Source organism: Polypterus senegalus, chromosome 3, assembly GCF_016835505.1.
Source record: "Polypterus senegalus isolate Bchr_013 chromosome 3, ASM1683550v1, whole genome shotgun sequence".
Classification (NCBI taxonomy): domain Eukaryota; kingdom Metazoa; phylum Chordata; class Cladistia; order Polypteriformes; family Polypteridae; genus Polypterus; species Polypterus senegalus.
The window spans coordinates 32,080,551-32,089,019 of NC_053156.1; positions in this window are offsets into that span (position 1 = coordinate 32,080,551).

The following is an 8,469-nucleotide window of genomic DNA, read 5'->3' on the forward strand; positions in this document are numbered from 1 at the left end:
TTTTTGTGTGAACGGTTTTACTTTGAAACTTAACTAAACTTTTAAAAACGAAGATATTTGTCTGTGGGATCATTTCTGCGCGTCAGGCTTTTGTTGAATCCCATTTTTAGAGTTGAAGCCTCAGAAAACTTTGCCATCTGAAGGCCTTGAACGTGAACTGGAATCTACCATCTGAAAACGGAGGGCACTTCTGCTCCAGAACTCGTCAACGAAGAAAAAGAACTGAATCATTCCGAGGTACAGTGATCTTATCTGCTATCTGCATGATCGTGAATGAAAGCAAGGTCGCCGTACCTGAACTTGAGAAGATTTAAAAGACTGTGATATTATAAAAGACATTGTGGGTGATCGGTTGTGCTTTTGCCTGAGTTATGGAAGCCTCGCTGTAAGGAAGTTGTCTGTTGTCCTTGTTCGACTGTAACGTTTGTAGCTGTCAGGAAACGCGCTGTCAGTTACTTGAGATGCTGTCATGGCAACGTCTAAGCATAGCTCAAGTGAAGTCGGGAATGATTTGAGTACGGACTCAAAGTCAGAGAATGTAATTGGAGATCTTAAAGATCATATACGTAGAATGAAAGATCATCTTTCCCTGCTTATGACTGAAATCGACAGCCTTAAAGATACTAAAGAAAATCTTAAAGAAGTAGTGCAAAAGCTTGGAATCTTTCGTGAGACGCACAGTCAGATTGAGGAGCTAAATAAAAGATTACTATCAGCGCTAAGTAAAGAAGGCGCAATTAAGAAACAGAAAACGACATTCGCCGAAAGCTATAAGAAATGGAATGAATTTATTGTCGCTACTGCGGTATGGCTGGAAGACGCAAATAGACTGTTAGCACATAAAGCTGATGAACAGCTAGTTAATCAATTCGAAGAAATGCAATTACAAGAACGGGTTCGTTTAAAGTCAAAAACACGAAATACATCTCCTCAGTTAAAGCATGCCCTTGATATTAAACTTGATTCTTTAGCTCAGGAAACTGCAGCCACATCGTCATCTTCTACAGCAGTGTTGATTGAACAATCGACACTCGATAGCATCCTACAAACGCTGCGTGAACTTAAAGCGGAAAGACAAGAACAATCCACAACTAGCGCAATAACAGACACGCCGAGCTCCAGAAATGAGATACTAGATGTGCTAGCGCGGAATCAAATCGAATATCAGAAGATTCGAGCCGAATGTCAAAAAAGCCAAGTCGAATGTCATAAAGCAATCACTGAAATGGCTAAATCGTTAACTGATCAAAAGATAACACCTGCTCCAGCACCCCCAGCTCCGCGTGGTGAAGTATCTCACAGGCAGGTCTCTTTATTCTCAGGAGACCCATTGGCTTATGCAGATTTTATTAGGGCCTTTGATAATGCTGTTGGGGATGTGTTACAAAACCCTCAAGATAAATTAGATTATTTAATCCAATTCACAAGAGGTCCTGCTCAGGATTTAGTTAAAGGCTGTGTGCGACTACCATCAAATCGAGGTTATCAAAAGGCCAGAAAGCAACTTGAAATTTATTTTGGTGATGAAGCATTCATAGCTGACGCATACATGGAAAAGGCATTGAAGTGGCCTCAAATAAAACAAAATGATAGTGCAGCTCTGAGAGAATATGCATCCTTTCTTGATAGCTGTATAGACGCAATGACAAGTGCAGGAAGTCGAGATGCATTCAATAACAATCCAAATATTCGTATAATAATCTCTAAGCTCCCATACACTTTACGAGACAAGTGGCGAAGCTGGGCTTTTGAATTTAAAGAAAAGGAAACAAGAAGGGCAGGTATTGATGAATTAATTATCTTTCTACATCGTCAGGCGAGGATGATGATGGATCCCTTATATGGAGATGTTACACAAGGTAACATGGAGAAAAAGGAAAAAACTGACAAAAGTAGGTCTCCTCAGAAGTATGGACAGAGATCAGGAGGTATTTTCACCAACAATATTTCTGATGCAGCCGAAAGGGAGACTCAAGAAAAAAAGACTGTTAACGATACATGTGCATTTAGAAAGCCTTGTGTATTCTGCAATGGTCAGCATATTCTTGTTGATTGTAGTAAAATCAAAGAACTGCCACATAAAGAAAGAATTGACTTTTTAAAATTTAAAGGTCTATGTTTTCGCTGTCTCAAACAGGGGCACCTTGGTAAGAACTGTAAAGAAAGAATGAAATGTCAGACATGTCCTTTTCAGCACCCAGACATCCTGCACATCAAAAAAGACAGTGGAGCAACATCTAAAACTACATCCAGTGTTGCAACATCTACTGAAATGGAAACCGAAACTGGAACTTGTAACTTTACTGGGGCCAGAAAAGAATGCGCACTGCAAGTAGTTCCTGTTAAGGTAAAATCCAAGAAGAGCGAAAGGTATGTAGAAACATATGCCTATATAGACCTCGGCAGTACAGTAACAATTTGCACTGAAAGGCTCCAGAGACAATTAAGCCTTCAAGGGACAAGAACACAAGTATTTCTCAAAACTATGAGTAATTATGATGATGATTCAAAGATGCTAACCCAATGTTCTGTCTTATCAGATTTACAAGTCTGTGGTCTCAATGATGTTGAATATATTGATTTGCCAAAGGTCTTCACACAGGTCTCCATTCCAGTGAACAGAGAAAGTATTCCACTACAAGAAGATATCGATAAGTGGGCATATCTTAAAGAGGTACATCTGTCTCGTATTGACTCTGAAGTTGATCTTTTAATAGGAATCAACTATCCAGAAATCTTCAAGCAGTCACGAATCATACCTAGCCAAGGAGGTGGACCTCACGCCATAAAGACTGCACTTGGATGGGTAGTTGGTGGACCATACAAAGAGATAGATGATCTCGCAAATCAAAATGGTAAGATGCCTAAACATTCATTCAATCAATCGTGTGTCAATAACAGAGATTGAAGATATGCTGCTGCAACAGTATAAAAACAGATTTTCCAGAGTGCAACTGTGAAGAAAAAGAGGAGATATCACAGGAAGACATCAATCAATCAATCAATCAACATTTATTTATATAGCACATATTCATACAAAAAACGTAGCTCAAAGTGCTTTACAAAATGAATAGAGAAATAGAAGACACAATAAAAGATAAACATAAGTCAACATTAATTAACATAGAATAAGAGTAAGGTCCGATGGCCAGGGTGGACAGAAAAAACAAAAAACTCCAAAGGCTGGAGAAAAAAATAAAATCTGTAGGGGTTCCAGACCAAGAGACCGCCCAGTCCCCTCTGGGCAATCTACCTAACATAAATCAAACAGTCCTCTTTGTATTTAGCGTTTTCATCGAAGGACCTGATGATGATGGTCACGTAGACTTCTGGCTTTCAGTCCATCAATGTAGGTGCATCATGATGCTTTGAGTAGGTGGTGGTGGCGCAGGCCGCCACCACAAAGAAACCGGAAAAAGAAACAGAAGAGAGAGTAGGGGTCAGTACGGATTTTAGAGCCACCATGAATAGTTATTATGAAGAATTGAACATACAGAGTATCACATCAAGTTCATGCGCATAGCTTCAGAATCTGCGAGACTGGTAGGTGGCCACTATTGTTTAAATTTGCCTTTGAAGGATGAAACACTTAAAATGCTGAATAACTGCTGTATTGCTGAACAGCGTGCTATTGGACTCAAAAGAAAATTGAGCAAAAATTCAGGTTTCCACGAAGACTGTAAAGCCTTCATGAAAGACATTATAGACAATGGTTATACTGTCAAGGTACCCAAAGAAAGCCTGAATTAGCAATGAAGGCAGAGTGTGGTACATCCCACATCATGGTGTGTATCATCCAAAGAAAAATAAGATTTGAGTAGTCTTTGACTGCACTGCCACCTACCAGGGGATTTCACTTAATGAACAATTACTAAAAGGCCCTGACCTAACTAACACACTCATTGGCGTCCTTACAAGATTCAGAAAGGAGCCAGTAGCCTTAATGGCAGACATTAAGTCAATGTTCTACCAAGTTAAGATACCAGACAAAGACACAGATCTTTTACGTTTTCTATGGTGGCCTGAAGGTAATCTAAGTAAAGACCTAGAAGAATTCAAAATGACAGTACATTTTTTTGGTGCTACTTCTTCACCCTGTTGTGCTTCTTATGCTTTGCGTAGAACAGCCGAAGATGCCAGAGATACATTTCCTGAGGAAGCTGTTAACATCATTCTCAATAACTTCTACATGGATGATTGTCTAAGGTCAGTGACAACAGAAGAACAAGCAATAAAGCTGGCAAAGGACCTCCAAGCTTTATGCCTCAAAGGGGGATTCCATTTGACTAAGTGGGTGAGTAACAACAGAGCAGTTTTATTGTCCATACCTGAAGAAGACAGAGCTCATGAACAAAAGGACTTAGATTTGAGCCACAGTCTCCTTCCCACAGAGCATGCCCTGGGTGTCCAGTGGTGCACAGAAACGGACAGTTTTAAATTTCAGATTAAGTTGCAAAACAAGCCCGCTACAAGGCGTGGTATTCTGTCTGTTGTTAGCTCAGTTTATGATCCACTTGGTTTTCTAGCACCTGCCTTACTGCCAGCAAAGCTTATTCTAAGAGACTTATGCAAAGAGAAATTTGGGTGGGATGAAGAAGTAGAAGTCAAACACATTCAGAAATGGAAAAAATGGATGGATGATTTGAAGTTACTTACAGACTATAAAGTGAACAGATGCTTCAAACCTACCGGGTTTGGAACCATAAAAACAGCATAAATGCACCATTTTGCAGATGCTAGTGAAGATGGATATGGCACTGTCACTTACTTTGTCTTAACCAATGAAAAGAGCAAAAAGCATTGTTCATTCCTGATGGGCAAGTCAAGAGTTGCATCATTGAAACAGGTCACGATCCCAAGATTGGAGCTGACAGCAGCCGTCGTGGCAGTTAAAATGGACAAAATGCTTAAAGGTGAGCTTCAAATGCCCTTACAAGAATCTACATTTTGGACTGACAGCACCACGGTGCTAAAATACATCTCAAATGAAAGCACTCGATTCAAGACTTTTGTTGCCAACAGAATCTCCATGATCAGAGATCATTTACAACCTTCACAGTGGAGGTATGTCACATCTGCCCTTAATCCGGCTGATCAAGCTTCTAGAAGGCTAAGTATAGACAACTTTCTCAAAAGCACCACATGGTCACATGGTCCAAGTTTCTTATTGAAGTCAGAACGTGAGTGGCCAAAAAGACCAGATCAACTGAACGATTCACTTTTGAAGATGATCCAGAAGTTAAAACTTGTGCAGTTAACATGACAAAAAATAGAGGAAGACAACTGAGCCCATCAACAAACTAATGACTTACTTTTCAGATTGGCATCGCTTGAAGAAAGCAGTGGCTTGGTTTCTCAAGTTTAAAGACATACTGTTGCATTTAAGAAATGAAAGAACATTTCAACTAGAAGTCAGTCAGACTAAAAGGTAATCCAAAGAACAAAATCACTCATCACAAAGCACATGAAAAGGTATAAACTGACTTTAAAACCAAGTCCAATTTCTCTAGATGACTTAGTTAAAGCTGAAACAGAGCTTATCCGTCTAAGTCAACAGCAAGAATTTCCAGAAGAATTAAAAGCTCTAAAGAAAAAGACTTGTGTTAAAAAGAACAGTCAAATCTATAAACTTGACCCGATCATACAAGATGGAATATTAAGAGTTGGAGGAAGACTCTGTAAAGCTGCAATGCCTGAAGAAGCTAAACATCCTGCAATTCTACACAAGCATTCACATGTTGCTTCTCTCATATTGCAGCACATTCATAAATGAATCGGACATTGTGGGTGCAACTACGTGCTCGCACAGTTACGCCAGAAATACTGGATACCTCAAACAAATTCAGCTATCAGAAAAATAATTTCAAAGTGCACAACATGCAGAAGATACAATGCGAAAGTAGGTGAGCAAAAAATGGCAGATTAGCCAGAAGATCCTAGCACCAAACCAACCACCGTTCACTAATGTTGGAGTTGATTATTTTCGCCACTTCCTAGTCAAAAGAGGAAGAAGTCTAGTCAAGAGGTAAGGAGTAATCTTCACATGTCTAACAACCAGAGCTGCGCACATAGAGATCGCACATAGCTTAGACACTGATTCTTGTATCCAAGCCATACTCCGATTTACGGATAGAAGACAATGCACTCAGACAATGGAATAAATTTTGTTGGAGCAGAAAGAGAGCTATGAGAAGCTATTAAAAAATTTGAACACAAAAAAATCAGTGACGCTATGATGCAAGAACAAATCAAATGGATTTTTAATCCACCATCAGCCTCTCACCAAGGTGGAGTGTGGGAAAGACAAATCAGAAGCATAAGAAAGATTTTAAATTCAACACTAAACCAACAAACATTCGATGATGAAAACCTTCCTACAATGATGTACAAAGTAGAATCAATACTCAATAACAGACCCCTTACAAAGACATCAGAAGACCCAAATGATTTGGAACCACTCACACCCAATCACTTGTTATTGTTGAAGACAAAACCTGAAATGCCACCTGAACTCATTTCAGAAAATGTACCATATCCAGTGTACAGACACTGGAAATAAATTCAATACATGGCGGATTTGTTTTGGAAAAGATGGACAAAAGAGTATTTGCCAATACTTCAAAAAGTCAAAATGGCTTGCACCAAGAAGAAATTTTGAACCAGGGGAAGTTGTTTTAATTGTAGATAAAGCTACACCTCACAATTCCTGGGTAATGGGTCGAGTCATCAAGACAATGCCATTTGCCAAAGGTGCAGTCAGAAGAGTTTGTGTGCAGACCAAAACCAGCACACTGGACAGACCCGTAAATAAACTGTGCCTGATTAAAGAAACAGACAATGTTTGAAATATGAAATTTTTAAAATGTTTGTTTGCAGTGTTATTGCTAGTGATTTGAAAAGAATAGTTAATATAAAAGTAATTGGCTCATATTGAAGTAAAGTAAAGTAATTCCGCTCCTGCATAGCCAATTAGGGGCCAGAAATGTAAGAAGAGCCAATCTTAGAAAGTTAAAGTTTTGAGTTAAACTCAAATTGATGTTTGCTTAATTTGAATAGAATAGAAATGTCTTTCATAGTCATAGCTTATGGTATAGTCTTTTCCCCCTACAAGTTAACAAGAGATAGAACCTTCTTACTATAACTGAGTAACAGTGTGATAATAAGCTCAGTTTTGTTTACAACAGGTCCCAGTAAAAAGGGACTTGAAAGACCCATTTTCAGCTTAGAATGGGATAAGCGTACAGTTTTCCGACCGTTTAGAAATGGTCCAGAAACGTTTTGAAATGGTAACGATTTGAGATGTAACAAGATTAAGCCTAGAACTGAACTTTTGTTAACATAAATTTTTCCTTTTTTTTTTTGCTATTTTAATTTTCTCTTTTGTGTGAACTGTTTTACTTTGAAACTTAACTAAACTTTTAAAAATGAAGATATTTGTCTGTGGAATCATTTCTGCACGTCAGGCTTTTGTTGAATCCCATTTTTTGAGTTGAAGCTGCAGAACTTTGGTAAATTTGGGAAAACGCAGCTACAGTTGTTATTTTTATTTTTATTTTTTTTTTTACTAAATTTGGGAAAACGCAGCTACAGTTGTTATTTTTATTTTTTTTTTGTACTAAAGGCACTGAAACACTTTGCACCAACTCCTTGGTGTGTTTACCCAGCTCATCCTCTCGTTGATTATTAATGCTTTTGGGTTCAAGAGGCTCCTGAATGTTACAAGGGAGTGTGAAACAGACCTGGTCCATCATAAGGTGCCTGCTCACCATCTTGCTTTTAATATTGGAGACGTCTCCCCTCAGCTGCTAACCTCTATGAGAATATGGCATTCACCCATACCAGGTGCTCTTAACAATATACGTTGACCCAGATAAACAGTATAAAATAAAAATTATTAAAAAGCAACATTAATAAACACAATGTCTGGATAAGTAAAAAAGTATCTAAATTATTCATAAAAAAATAGATTTTTTTTTTTTGGTTGTCAAGCTTCCGCTCTTCAGAATGCATTTATACATCCCTCCATTATCCAACCCGCTATATCCTAACACAGGGTCATGGGGGTCTGCTGGAGCCAATCCCAGCCAACAAAGGGCACAAGGCAGGAAGAAATCCCAGGCAGGGTATCAGCCTACCACAGGGCACACACACAACAATTTGAGGACCGCCAATGCACCTAATTGGCATGACTTTGTACTGTGGGAGGAAACCGGAGCACACCCATGCAGACACGGAGAGAACATGCAAGCTCCATGTAGGGAGAACCCGGGAAGCGAACCCAGGTCTCCTAACTGCGAGGCAGCCGTGCTACCCATCGCACCACCGTGCCCCGCACTTATACACTATATAGTAATGTAATATACATTTAGGTGGGGACATTTCCTTGACTTTTCATTATGTCATACAATATAAAGTATCTGCTTATATATTGGATTGTTTGGTCATCAAACTAAAAGCAAAAAGGGCAAT